The sequence below is a fragment of the Mesocricetus auratus genome, unplaced genomic scaffold (genome assembly GCF_017639785.1).
Source record: "Mesocricetus auratus isolate SY011 unplaced genomic scaffold, BCM_Maur_2.0 Super-Scaffold_100015, whole genome shotgun sequence".
NCBI classification, from domain to species: domain Eukaryota; kingdom Metazoa; phylum Chordata; class Mammalia; order Rodentia; family Cricetidae; genus Mesocricetus; species Mesocricetus auratus.
The window spans coordinates 320543-333679 of NW_024429198.1; the positions used below are offsets into that span (position 1 = coordinate 320543).

At 39.3% G+C, this 13137-nt stretch overlaps 1 protein-coding gene and 1 non-coding gene across 4 annotated transcripts in view; one reads left to right on the forward strand and one right to left on the reverse strand.

The window, feature by feature from the left end:
• Ghr (growth hormone receptor) overlaps positions 1-13137 on the reverse strand; it is a 252717-nt gene that overhangs the window by 162040 nt on the left and 77540 nt on the right. The window lies entirely within an intron of this gene.
• LOC121144442 lies at positions 1088-1219 on the forward strand. Its single transcript, XR_005881793.1, has one exon. It is a non-coding gene; the product is annotated as a small nucleolar RNA SNORA51 (small nucleolar RNA).

The window sequence follows — 13137 nt, forward strand, 5'->3', positions numbered from 1 at the left end:
TATCTTGGAACTCACTTTGTCGACCAAGCTGGCTCCAAACTCACAAAGGTCAGCTTGCCTCTGCTCCCAAGTGCTGGGAGTAAAGGACTGTGCCTTTGCCTCTTTTAAACGTTTATTGTGAAACATCTAACATCACAAATGTTTTCCAGCTTCCAGTTTCAGTTACTTACTTATAATCCTTCTATTTAGCTATTCTTCTCTTTAGAGTTTGGATGCCCTAGCACCAACAATCCACTGTTGAATGTGTTTATCTTGTACAAAACTGGAACAGTTTTGTGTAAGCAAGAGGTTTAGTGCTAAAAGCAATGTTCACCACCACACATAAATTGCATCAGTTATCTAGAAACTCTTATAATCCCTGTTACTTTTTTCTCCCTGAAAAGGTAAGGGTTTCTTTTAAATTCTTTCATGTTCTGACAAATTCTCTACTTCAGAGCAAAGAGATGGGGTGGGCAGATAGAATGTGGGCAAATAGAAAGAAACCACAATGCCACTCTAGGTTATGACCGTGGCTTGTCTTGCTTCTGGAACTAAACTGGTGTGATTATTTTGGAAGAAAAAGAATAAGAAGGAGAAGAAGAAAAGAAGAATTGCTCAATCATCAGCCACAATGGCATCAATTCCTCCATCACAGGACAGTGAAAATCAGACCCTCACTTCCTTTTCAGGACCAACTGGGGATGGTAAGAGTGGTGTTTTAAATTAGCGACAACAAATCAGAACAACTACATCTGTCTGTCTTGTCCAACTCGGGGATGTGACAGTTTTTGTTTCACCTTATTATGTTTTATTATTTTCTCTTAGAACCCTGTTCTTTTCTATTGAGAGACAAAGAAAGGAAGTGGATCTTCATAGGAAGGGAGTTTGAGGGAAGGGAACCATAATCAGCATATAATATGTAGGAAAATTATCTAATTCCAATAAAAGGTAAAAAGATTTAAAAAGGTTGAAGATAAACAGAAGTAATTAGTGGCTAAATATATGTTGGTTTCAATATGGATGGTAGATAGAACGTATAAAACAATAAAAACAGTAGAAAATAATAGAATAAAACAATAGAAAAATAAATCTATTGAAACTGGATATAGGGCTCCTTGTGCTTACCACAGGCTATGTTGTTACACTGACTGTATAGAAAGAGGAGGCCGACTAAAGCTACCCCATGTACACCTCAGCATAGGCCATTGTGTCTGGTCTGTATTGTGAATGGGAGACATGGAAAAAAAACCTGGATATACCTATATTCATATGGTCCCTTTTAATCCTCAAACAGAAGGATAACATTTTAACAGAAGACTATTAAAACTGGAAAATATCTTTGACATTTATGCTGGTGTGTACCAACATGCATAAATTTCTTACATAATAAATGAGGAACATACTTTGATATATTAATGTTTCTTTCTTGCGATGACAGAAATTTGGCAGTCCACACTCATTACCTCTTATACACCAAGTGTCTCAACTAACAACTGACCTTTTCTTACAAATTGGATAATCTGTATCTATTTAATAAAATAATAATAATGTTTTCCTGTGTGCAATACAAAACCATGGAACAATGGAATGTTTATTTTGGCTCAGAGACTTTGTTACAAAGGTCCTGTCTAATGTCTCTACCATAAAATCCAGTTTATAAATTAGTAACACCCAAAAAGTCAAGCAGAGGAAAACCATGACTTTAGCCTTTCTGTTGCCCAACATCTGAAATTTAGAGAACTCAATAAGTGTCTCAAAATTATTTTTAAATTAGCTAATAGAATCCACGAGTGTGCCAAACCTTTTGCCCCAGACTATTTTCAAAACCTGCTCTGGTTATCGACTTAGCTCTAATTTACATGTGCCCGTTTTGTGAACTAGTACCTCAACCCAAGACATATCTTCTTTTTCTAAAACAAAAAAATGTTTTTTTCTCTTCTTTTCTAATAGTTGTTGCAAGGAAAGAAAAAGAAACTAAACTAATTCAACATTGACCTAGGCAATAAGAAAAGCATGTGTCAAGAGTGTCTTCAGTGATCTGCTCTTAAAGCAGATAATCTCTTTGGAAGATGAAAATCATTAGCAGGAGAAACTGTAAAACCTAAAATAAAATGTTATTAAAAGTTCAGAGGAGATCACAGCATGAAAAATATTAATTCGTGAAGCAAAATTATAAATTACACCTGAAAGGCCTAGAATAGAAGAAGAAGAAGAAGAAGAAGAAGAAGAAGAAGAAGAAGAAGAAGAAGAAGAAGAAGAAGGAGGAAGAGGAAGAGGAGGAGGAGGAAGAGGAGGAGGAGGAGGAAGGGGAAGAAGAAGAACAGGAAGAGGAGGAGGAGGAAGAAGAGGAGGAGGAAGGGGAAGAAGAACAGGAAGAGGAGGAGGAGGAAGAGGAGGAGAAGGAGGAAGGGGAGGAAGAACAGGAAGAGGAGGAGGAGGAAGAGGAGGAGAAGGAGGAAGGGGAGGAAGAAGAAGAAGAAGAAGAAGAAGAAGAAGAAGAAGAAGAAGAAGAAGAAGAAGAAGAAGAAGAAGAAGAAGAAGAATTTAATCCTGAAAAAATTTACTGGCTTTAGCTCTTGTAGCTTTATGCTCCAGAACAAGGGAGGTCTAAGACTGTTGACTGTGTGTGACTGGCGAAATCACTACAATCTGTTCTTGAAACTTGAGGCAGAGCAAGGGAGAACTCAAATTCTACCCATGCTTGTCAAAGTATCAAGTTATTTTGGGGTATTATGTACTTTATAATAAGGATTAAGGCCATTGATGTAAAAAGTTGGAGCCTCATTCTAGCTTATTTTCCAGTAGTAGGTGCTTTGATAAGTTTTGGAAGTTGAAAGAATTCAGTACATGGCAACAGGTTATGACTATAAAAGGAATTGCAAGTAACTGCCTAACCGTATCATGAAGCTTTTCCAAAATCTTCAGCTGTGCTCACGTGGTACCCTGTAGGGCAATGATCTCTCTATAGCTCTTGAGTTTGTCTTTATTTTCCACTTTGTGTAACAAATACTACAGGATTTGTCCTTTTGCCATGGTTAACTAAATGGCTTCCTGGTTGAGACCGTCTTATTAATTTATGTCTTCCTAGCACTTTATGAAAAGCCAGACACTTAATAGATGCTCAGAAATTGATAAATTCCTTAGGATTGGTTTTCATTTGATTGCCTAATATTTTAAATACAGGTATAGTAATGATGTCAAAATAGTACAGTTATTTTGTTTTCATACAGAAGTAATAAGTTCTTGAGAATTTCTGTGATCTGACAAAAGCAAGATGTATTCTCAACATCCCTACTGATTGGCATGAAGAGATAGAAACTCAATGATGCTCACTGAATGTACTCATGTCTGTGTAGACAAACATACTAAAAAAATCTAACGAGAATAATTACACCAGCATGCTATTTTGAATGACTTTCCCTCAAAGGCCAATATGTAAAGTCTTGGCCCAAGGAGGGTATACTGGAAGGTGACAGGGATCCTCAGATGGCAAAGCCTAATGTGAAGTCTCCATATAATTAGTAGTGGTCTTTAAAGGGATCTTATGACCCCCCCATAAGATACTTTCTTCTTGTCTTGGCATGAGATGTAAGCAGAGTCTCTACTCTGACACATACCCCTGTTGTGTACTCTGACACATTGCCTTTGCCAACAGTCCAAACCAATGAGGCTATCTGATCTTGGACTTGAACCTCTAGAAACATGGGCCAAGATAAATCTCTTCTTAGTTCATAAGTAGTCTATGTCATTTATTTCAATATAGTGGTAGAAAACAGGTTAGTATCCTACAGTAATTTTATTTATTGAAAAAAATCAAGTTCCTACTATGTACTCAGTACTGTGTTGAGTACTACAGTGGCAATAATAAGGGAAAGAGATAGGCCCTGTTATAATGGAAATTTTAGACTAGTGAGACAGTGGATGTGGTTGAAGTTTCCATATAAGCATGTAACATGCTATAAGTTCCATGAAGGGATGCAAGATCTACTATGAGCATTAAAAGGTTCTCTGAAAGTCACTCAAAATAAATATCTTATTCTATTCAAAATTATTGCATGTAACCATGCCTTTTGAGAAATCATGTGTACAGGCACAAAACAAGTGGTTTTAAAAGGTAACATGATTGCTCAAATTTCTCCTTGGTAACTGGGAATGGGTAACAGAATCTAAAGAATTTCTCATGATCATTTGAAATCCTTAAGATGATATCTTTGAATATCTTTGAATATGATGCCTGATAATGTGTGGTCTCGTTGAAAGAAAAGAATATACTTAGGTCTAAGTTTTTTTCTAATATTCTTCAACATACCATAATTCTTTAAGTGTGTGTGTTTGTGTGTGTGTGTGTGTGTGTGTGTGTGTGTGTGTGCATGACATACATGCTTGTGTAGGTCCCTGCAGAAGCCAAAAACATTGGACCCACTGGAGATGGAGTGGAGGTTGTGAGTCACCTGTCCTGCATGCTGGGAACCAAACTCAGGTCTTCTGGAAGAGCAGCAAGTGCTCTTAACAGCTGAGCCATTTCTTTCATTTCTATTTTTTTTTACTGGTTGCAAATACTTTAAATCTAGAAGCTCAGCCATTTTTTTCTCCCTGAGATATATAAGGAAAAATTTTAATTACTTTATGTTTTAAAAAACAATGACTTGCTCCTATTCTTCTATCACTCAGGAAAAACAGCTAAACGAAATATTGTTCAAACTTTCCAAAAGGTTTTGGGCCAAAGACAAGCATGGAAAAATCCAAACCCGAAGGAGAAATTTCCAGAAATTTAGAAGCAAGTGAAAACAGGGGTTATAACAGTTCAGCATCTGCGCCAGGAACAGAGTATAGATATTATTTATTGCTGAAAGCCTCTCGGAGAGGCAGCATCTGGTTTCAGTGAGGTCTTGCTTTCATCCTATCCAGCAGCTGGATGGAGCTCTGCAGCCCAGGGAGCACTACCCATTTGCCAAGGTGACACAACGAGTCAGTGACTCTTTCCAGATTAGACCACAAGAGCCTCCTGGCTCCTCGAGTGCCAGGAGCAAGTCGCATGACCAACAGAGAATTTAGCACTTCTTTTTGTTTTGACTTCAAGTGGATTCTTCAGTCTTAGATTTATTGGTATTTGTATTTTCAGAGTCCCAAAGACTCATTCTTTCTCATTGTGCTACATTTCTACCCTGGCCGGATCAGATATCAATTTGTTCTTTTGTGAATGCCAAAGCCCCTGCCAGCCTTCCACTAGATCTATTCATCCAGGCTGAATGGTAGTGAGAGTAAAATGTGGCCATCCAATGTTCTGTCCACACTGGAGACTGGGAGATGACTATGATCTAGAGCTTAGTTAATGCTGACAGAGAAGGTGGGGACACTGGTTGTCCCAAAAGCACCTCTTAGAGGCAGGGCAAACTTGCCGAGGAGGATACTAACTTCCAGGACAAAACATGGCACCTTTTACATCTGTTTGAGCTCTCTTCTCTACAAGCTCTATTTTACCCAGAGTTCTAACACGAGGAAATGAGTTTCTCTATTTTTTTGTATGTGTCATCCATGCCAACAGAAAAAAAAGGTGCTATTTCCAAAGTATGTGGTTTTGCCACATCCTAACAACACTGTGTTATTTGAGCTGCAAACGGAACATGGAAGCAATAACAGAAAAAAACTCTTTTGATAAGAAATTTTGACAGTAGTAACATAACTAGTCTAATTATTCAGCAATCAATATCTTTCTCCGTATATGTATGTCAACACAATATTATAATACATTAATGACTAGGACTATTGATATCATTAATAATTATTATTACTATGCACTCTAATTTATGATAATGTGAATTATTAATGTCATGGATCTAAAATACCAATTTTAAGCAAAAAAGGGAAGAGATGGATGGAAGAAAATGATACTCATCCTTCATCTCTAAACTTCAATCTGGGGGATAATGATTCTATGGGAAGATAAGAAAACTGAAACCTGCCAGCTATGTAAATGAACAGCATATTCTGAAACATAAAATAGGTTATTAGGAAACAAGACATCACTGTGCCCTTGAATCCTGAAATGGCAACAGACAGGACATAGAGACAGCACATAAGCTTTTAGAACTCACAATAATTCCCAGAAGACAGAATATTTTAATAATAGAAAACACACATCTGCTATTGAGTGACAGATTCTGCTAGGTGGAATGAAGAATTCCAGTGGAAACACATGGTAGTTCCAATAACTGGACTTAATACAAGTTTACATTAAACTTACACTGCTTATAGCAGATGTTCAAATGCAATATGAATACAGAATATTTCTCTTTGTTTTACACCATCTTTAGAGCAGAAGCAGTAGGAACCAATCTTAAGAAAGCAATGATCTATCAAAGACATGGAGTGTTGTTTACGTTGACATGTGTATTCTAGTTCCCTTTGAGTTTTTTTTGTTTGTTTGTTTTTTGAGCTTTAAATGTCATCTGTTTTATTATTTATTTACTCATTTTTTTCAAATTTAAATTAGAAACAAGGTTGCTTCACATGTCAATCCCAGCTCCCTCTCCCTCCCCTCCCCCGACGCCCTTCCCTCCAACTCTACCAGCACCCCCCCCTCCCTACTCCATTCCCCAGGGAGGGTGAGGCCCTCCATCTCTGGCATACAAGTAATCTTTAGGTTCCTATGCCACAATGAGGGATGCTCTCAGCCTGGACTCTTGGGGGTGGGCGTAGGCCCTGCCGTGAACGAAATGACAGACCCCTTGACTTTTTATTCCAAGGCACAAACACTGTGCTCATTTCAATAATATTTCATTCAGCTGCAACTGGGACAAACATAAGTGTCATAATCATAACTACAAATCTCTACTCTCTTAATGCAGCTGCTGTGTTTATTTCAAAGTTCAGTTACCCTTATAATAAAATCTCAGTTCATGTTTTTAAAAGGAAAACTTCATCTAAGGAGAATTTTTATTATTGTCGCTCCCCAAAGGTATTTCTCAACCCTCTAACATTTTTTATTTGAGAAGATGTTGTTCTAAATAATAATTGTTTAACCAATCAGTATGTTGTTACATGCTGTAGTGTGTCCTCTAACAATGCCAGAACAGACCACCTGAAAACTACCTTCAAATATTAAACTTATCCCTCTCCTCCAAGAGTTGCCCTAACATCTTTCCTGAACACCTGTAAATAATTACACATTCTGCCAATCAAGTACAAACAACAAAGTTTCAAAGTTTGCCCCAACCACTTGCCCATAAATCTGTTGACCGTGCCAGTCTCAGCAAACGGAGCACCAGGCAGCTGACCAGGACAAACATCACACCGTCAGCACCTCTGCTTCAAGTGTAAGTTCTAGTCTTTTGCTGATGAACTATAGGCAGCTTCAAAGTTTCTTCAGCATGCCCATATATCTCTTCTCAAGAAACACAAAAAGCAGCCAGAGTGAGATTTTCCCACTTTTTCTTAAGTTTTCTCTCCACCATTCCTCCCTAACCCTGTCTACTTCCCTCAATTTTCCCAGTGTTTCTCCCCATTTGTTCTCAAGGTCAGACCTAACCACATCAAGAAGCTCATACTTGTGTCCTCGCCAATTTTCTGGTGCCCCTTGTGATGATATTGGCACAGCCCAAGGATTTATGGGCAGGTGGCTGGAGCAAACTTTGAAACTTGGTTGTTTGCACTTGATTGGCAGAATGTGTCAATATTTACAGGTGTTCATGGTGTATGTCATGTTGCAGAGTAGGGGACCCTAAGGCTACACAGCTGGGAAGCTGCTGAGCCAGGACTTCTGTCAACCTGCCTGACCTACCAGCCACCTTACCCTGTAGTCTCTTCTGTAACCTCTGAGCAGCACTTATGGTACATATGAACTGTTTATAGGTTTTAAGTATGAACTTAGCAGTGATAACTGTGAGATTAGCCTCTGTTGTACTTGAGATAACCCAGACTCTCACTTCATTTTAAAAACAGCTCATTGACAGATCACTGTATTGAAGTTTTCTGTAATAACCCATCCACCTTAAGTCTTTTCTCTTCCATAAGGAAGCCCACTGATGAAAAGCAGTATTGAAGTGCTAATTAGAGGCTGCAATGACCCCGACATATGTATGATGATACATGGTTTATGATCTAATAAAGCTTGCCTAAGGATCAGAGAAGCAAAGCAGCCAAGCTACCAGAGAGCTCTTACCTCTACCAGGGCTAGGGTGATCCCGACCTCAATATGGTTGGAGACTAGTTGCCCAAGACTGAATGCCAATTCTAAGACCCTGATCCTGTCTTATATGCCTCTCTAGTGCTGAGATTAAAGGTGTGAGCTGTTTCTCTTTTAGACTGATTTACTCTCATGTAGCTCAGGGTGGCTTTGAATTCACAGAGATCCATCTGCCTCTGTCTCCTGAGTCCTGGGATTAAAGTTGTGTGCCACCATTACCTGGCCTCTATGATTGGGGTTAGCTTTGCAGTCTGATCATAAATAATATATCACCACACATATGATCAAAAGTAAAGAAAAATGAAACTAGCTTATTACATGTCATAGCTATTTTCTGTGCCCACACTCTAAAATAAATCAAATAAAAATCTTGGTTTTGGTACCATTTGTCATTCATTGTTCTTTGTTTCTGGGATGAAAATGAGTTTTCATTAGGATAAATTTTTAGATTTGAATTAAATAGCTTGGCGAGTGAAGGATTAAACGATAACTTTTTCAAAACTAACTCACCTAATGAGCTAATTCATAGTCTGTGACAAAGCTGAAGAAATGGCACAACGGCTACAGCTTTCATTTCACTGCAGACCACAACTACACTCTATTCTATTTACAACTACCCTCTGTTCTTACTGGGCCACCCACTAAATTTCTCCAGCTAAATAAACAGCTACAGTTGAGAGAAGTGCAAAATCCTTGGCTTACTCCTTTATAGCCACCCAGTGTTAATTCAAGACTGAGTTCCAACAGGATACAGACTGCCTCCAACAGTGTGAAACTGGGATCCTCATTAAAGCTACTGGCAAATACATACTCATTAGGTAAGCTCTCAACTTGTGCCCATCATCACTCTCCTTCCCTCTGAACAATGCCCCAGGTGATAAAAGCCAACAGGATTCAGATGATGTAAGTACGGTAACACTGAAACAAATGCAGCAGTGTAGGAAGCAGAATGTATTGGTGAGATGGTGGCATTTAACAACAGGAATAGAGCACTCAGGAAGACAAAGACGGAAAAGCATGATAGCAGTTGTAAACAGTAGCAATTCTGCATGAAAGGCATTGCTAACAATTGTAAACGGTGGCTATCCGCACGAAAGGCATTGCCTATGCCAAAATAAACTACAAGGGAAAGACTGTTATCCAGAAAGATAATGTTCTTCTCTGGATTTGCAATTATTTTCCTTAATGGCTATTCCTTTACATTGGAGGCATAGGGTATTCATGGACATAAGGAAACAGGGGGAAAGCAGCAGTCAAGCCTTGTTTTGCAAATCCGTATCAAAGGCCTATCATGTGTAAGGTACTACGTTTTGGTTATGCCTGCATCATGCTTAACACATGGCCTGAGTAGTTTCACCAATTTCTGTGTGTACCCTTGATCAAAGGTGACTGTTCTTTCCTGGCACCTCTCATGAGACTGTCTTAGTTGTCAGCACCAGCTGTATCTGATACTTTCCTTTATCAAATGTGTCAAAAAAATTCCAATGAGTAGGTTCTAAAAAGTCGAATTGAATGTTAAAGACTAAGCCAGGACACCTTGCTGCTGAGCCCTCTGTGTAAATGTCCCCCATAGGCTGGTAGTGCTTTTTTGTCGGTGAGGACTAAAAACACTTTTGGGTGTGAGACATAGTTGACAGACACAGGGATTTAGCAATTCATCCGGAGCCCTTCTGCATATGAGTTAGTGTCCCATACAAGCAGATATCATATTTGCCATTGAGCCAGCCACCTACTCCAACAAATGACATCTTTCTTTTTAGTTGTTCTGTCAGGTGTTTCATTACAGTGAGTGGGGGAGTAACTCATGTAGAAAGTGAGTACCAGAGAGAGGGATAGAGGCTATGCTAGTCTGACTATATGGTTCATAAGCCTTTGGGATTGCTTTACAAGAAGAACATGGAGGAGTAGGAAATGTAGGCTGCCTAAGCCTTAGAATACTCTAAGTAGAACTTAATGTGACATTCTGGCAGGACAGCAGCATGACAAAGAGCAATGAAGACAGTGAAGGCATCACTCCTGGTGTTTCTAGGGAGTAAGACTTAATTGGGAGATAACTAGAGGATATTCGTGTTATATTATGGAAATGGATCAGGCTGTGTTCTGTCTGTGTCCTGAAATCTCTATTGCAACAGAATATAAAAGCAATAACAATAGTAAGTTGTTTAGTGGAAGTAATTTCAAGACATCTTAACATCTAAACTCTGACAATATTTTTAGTGATATTTACAGTGAGAATTCAAAGTGAAACGCAGAACAGAACAATATGGAAAAGTGCATCTTGAAGTGTGAAAACAGATAAAGTTGTGGACTGGGCAGAGTAAATGCAAACAATGCCAGTATTTGTTGAAGAGATTAGTATCATTAAAAACAAAGCTTGAAATCTGAACCAGTACAATAAAATGACGTATTGAAGAAAAGACCCCTTAACATGCAGCAAGATTCTACCCATCTTGGTCTCCAGGACGTCGTAATGCAAATTAAGGACATGTGGGGGCAAGAGTAATCAGGCAGGCATAGGAGAGGGTAATGTGGGGTGAATGTGATCAAAATATACATGCCAGAAATCTCAGAGAATAAATGAAATTTACAAATGTTTTGAAAGGAGAATGCCTGAAGAAAGAGTACCAAAAACACCAACGACATTTATGCTGGAGAGGATGTGGTGAAAGGGGAACACTCTTCCATTGCTGGTGGGAGTGTCAACTGGTTCAGCCACTTTGGAAATCAGTATGGAGATTCCTCAGAAAAATGGAAATAAACCTACCACAAGACCCAGCAACTCCACTCTTAGGCATATATCCAAAAGATGCCCATTCATACAACAAGGATGTCTGTTCCACTATGTTCGTAGCAGCATTATTTGTAATAGCCAGATCTTGGAAGCAACTTAGATGCCCCTCAACCGAAGAGTGGATAGAGAAAATGTGGTACATTTACACAATGGAGTACTATTCAGCAGAAAAAAAAAATGGAATCCTGAGTTTTGCAGGCAAATGGATGACACTAGAAGAAACCATCCTGAGTGAGGTAACACAGTTACAAAAAGAGATACATGGCATGTACTCTCTCATATATGGATTTTAGACATAGATCTGGGGAGTGCCAGCCTACAATCCCATGGCTAGAGAGTCTGGGAAACAGAAACTTCATTCATTGGCTGATGGAAGAAGAGGCAGCCTCCCACGGCTAAGTACTGAGCTGAACTCAAGGAAGCCAGTAACAGAGAGGGAGGACTGATGACCAAAGGAGTTAAGACTGGGCTGGTTTAACCCCAGAAACAGCTGACCTGACAAGGGTTAACTCTTGAATCCCAGGCTGATGCCTGGGAATCCAACATGGGACTGATCAAGACCCCCTGAATGTAGGTGTCAGTGAGGAGGCCTAGGTAATCTATTGAGCCTTGGGCAGTAGATCATTATTCATCCCGAGTATACACATGGGCTTTGGACTCCCATCCAATAATTTGAGGTGAACTCTCACCCTGAACTCTTGTGGGGAGGGTTTAGGCCCTGCCCTGGATGAAATAACAGACTCGCCCTCCCTGGGGAAATGAGGGGATAATGGTGGAGTTGGGGTGAGGGCATGGGAGGAAGGGAGAGAAAGGGAGAGGGACCTGGAACTGACTTGTGAACCAACTATGTTTCTAATCTAAATTTAAACTTAAAAATAAAAAAAATTAATAAAAAAGAAAGAGTACCTGAGAAGACTGAGCCTCAGGGATACCCTGATAGAGAAAGATGTGAAGGGAAATGTTTTCCCAGGCTCAATCAGACAGGCTTTTTGAGCTCCTGCAGCTGTGGCCCAAGGGAACCAGGCTATGGCAGCAGAACTTGGCTTTCTCTACATGGTACTTAGGTGTTCGAATACTTGGTCTCCAGATGATGGCATTGTTCTGTGAGGTTTTGGAACCTACTGGATGTGGAACCTACTTGGCATATAAGGGTTATAAGAGCAGAGCTGTAGGGTTATAAGTGGATCGTGCTCTGACTGTCTCTCAGATTCTTTGATGGCACCATGTAACAAGCAGTGGCTGCATGCTTCTTCTGTCATGGACCTTCTCACGAGCATGTCTTCTCTACCACTTTAGACTGCATCTCTTCACACTGTCAACCAAAATAAACCTCCTGCTCCATAAGTTGCTTCTATCAGCTGTTTTATTACAGTGATGAGAAAAAATGACTAATGCATTTCCACAACTCCTCTATCAGATAGAAGTGGTGGCACTCTACTTAGGGAGATTCTCCACTAACACTCATTTTTTTCCATACTCTTTCCCACTTATTTTACAATGACCACAATCCTTCACTAATTCCCACTGTGATTTCCTGAAGCAGCCCTGGGCATTACTTCATCAGAAAATCTAGTTGACTCACTGTCCAAGCTCCCACTTCACTTGGGCCCTGCCCTGATCTTTTATCTGCATTTCTCAAACACAACACTGAGTTCTGGATTTTCCAGTTTTATTGCTCATGTATATTTCTGAACTCCTGAATATTTTCATTTTTTCTTATATATTGAACCACCCATGTCTTTGGGCAGAGAGTTAGAATAAGCCCTTTTATTATTGATAATTAAAAATTCTTACACACGCAAAGAAAAGCTTGATTATTAAAAGAGAAAAACTGGAAGCCACAGGAAACTGGAAAATGGGCATTTATATTTCGAACTCATCTGTCACTCTCAGTGTCGTTCCTGGGAGATTTGCAGAAAAAGATCTGTTTCAAAGACCTACACCTAGGACCTCTATGTAGGCATCTCATGCAGAGGCCAGAACCTCAGAGGCAGTTTTAGCTCATTGTGTTCAAGATAAATTGAGGTTAAAGAAATTTCTCATTTTGAACTTGGAAAACAAAATTCTGGTGTGTGTGTGTGTGTACACATGCATGTGTGAGTATTTTGCTTTTTCAGAATATGATAAATATCTCCAGAAGAGGTAAAGTTTTTCTTGTGAATTTCATCAAATGTTCTCAGCC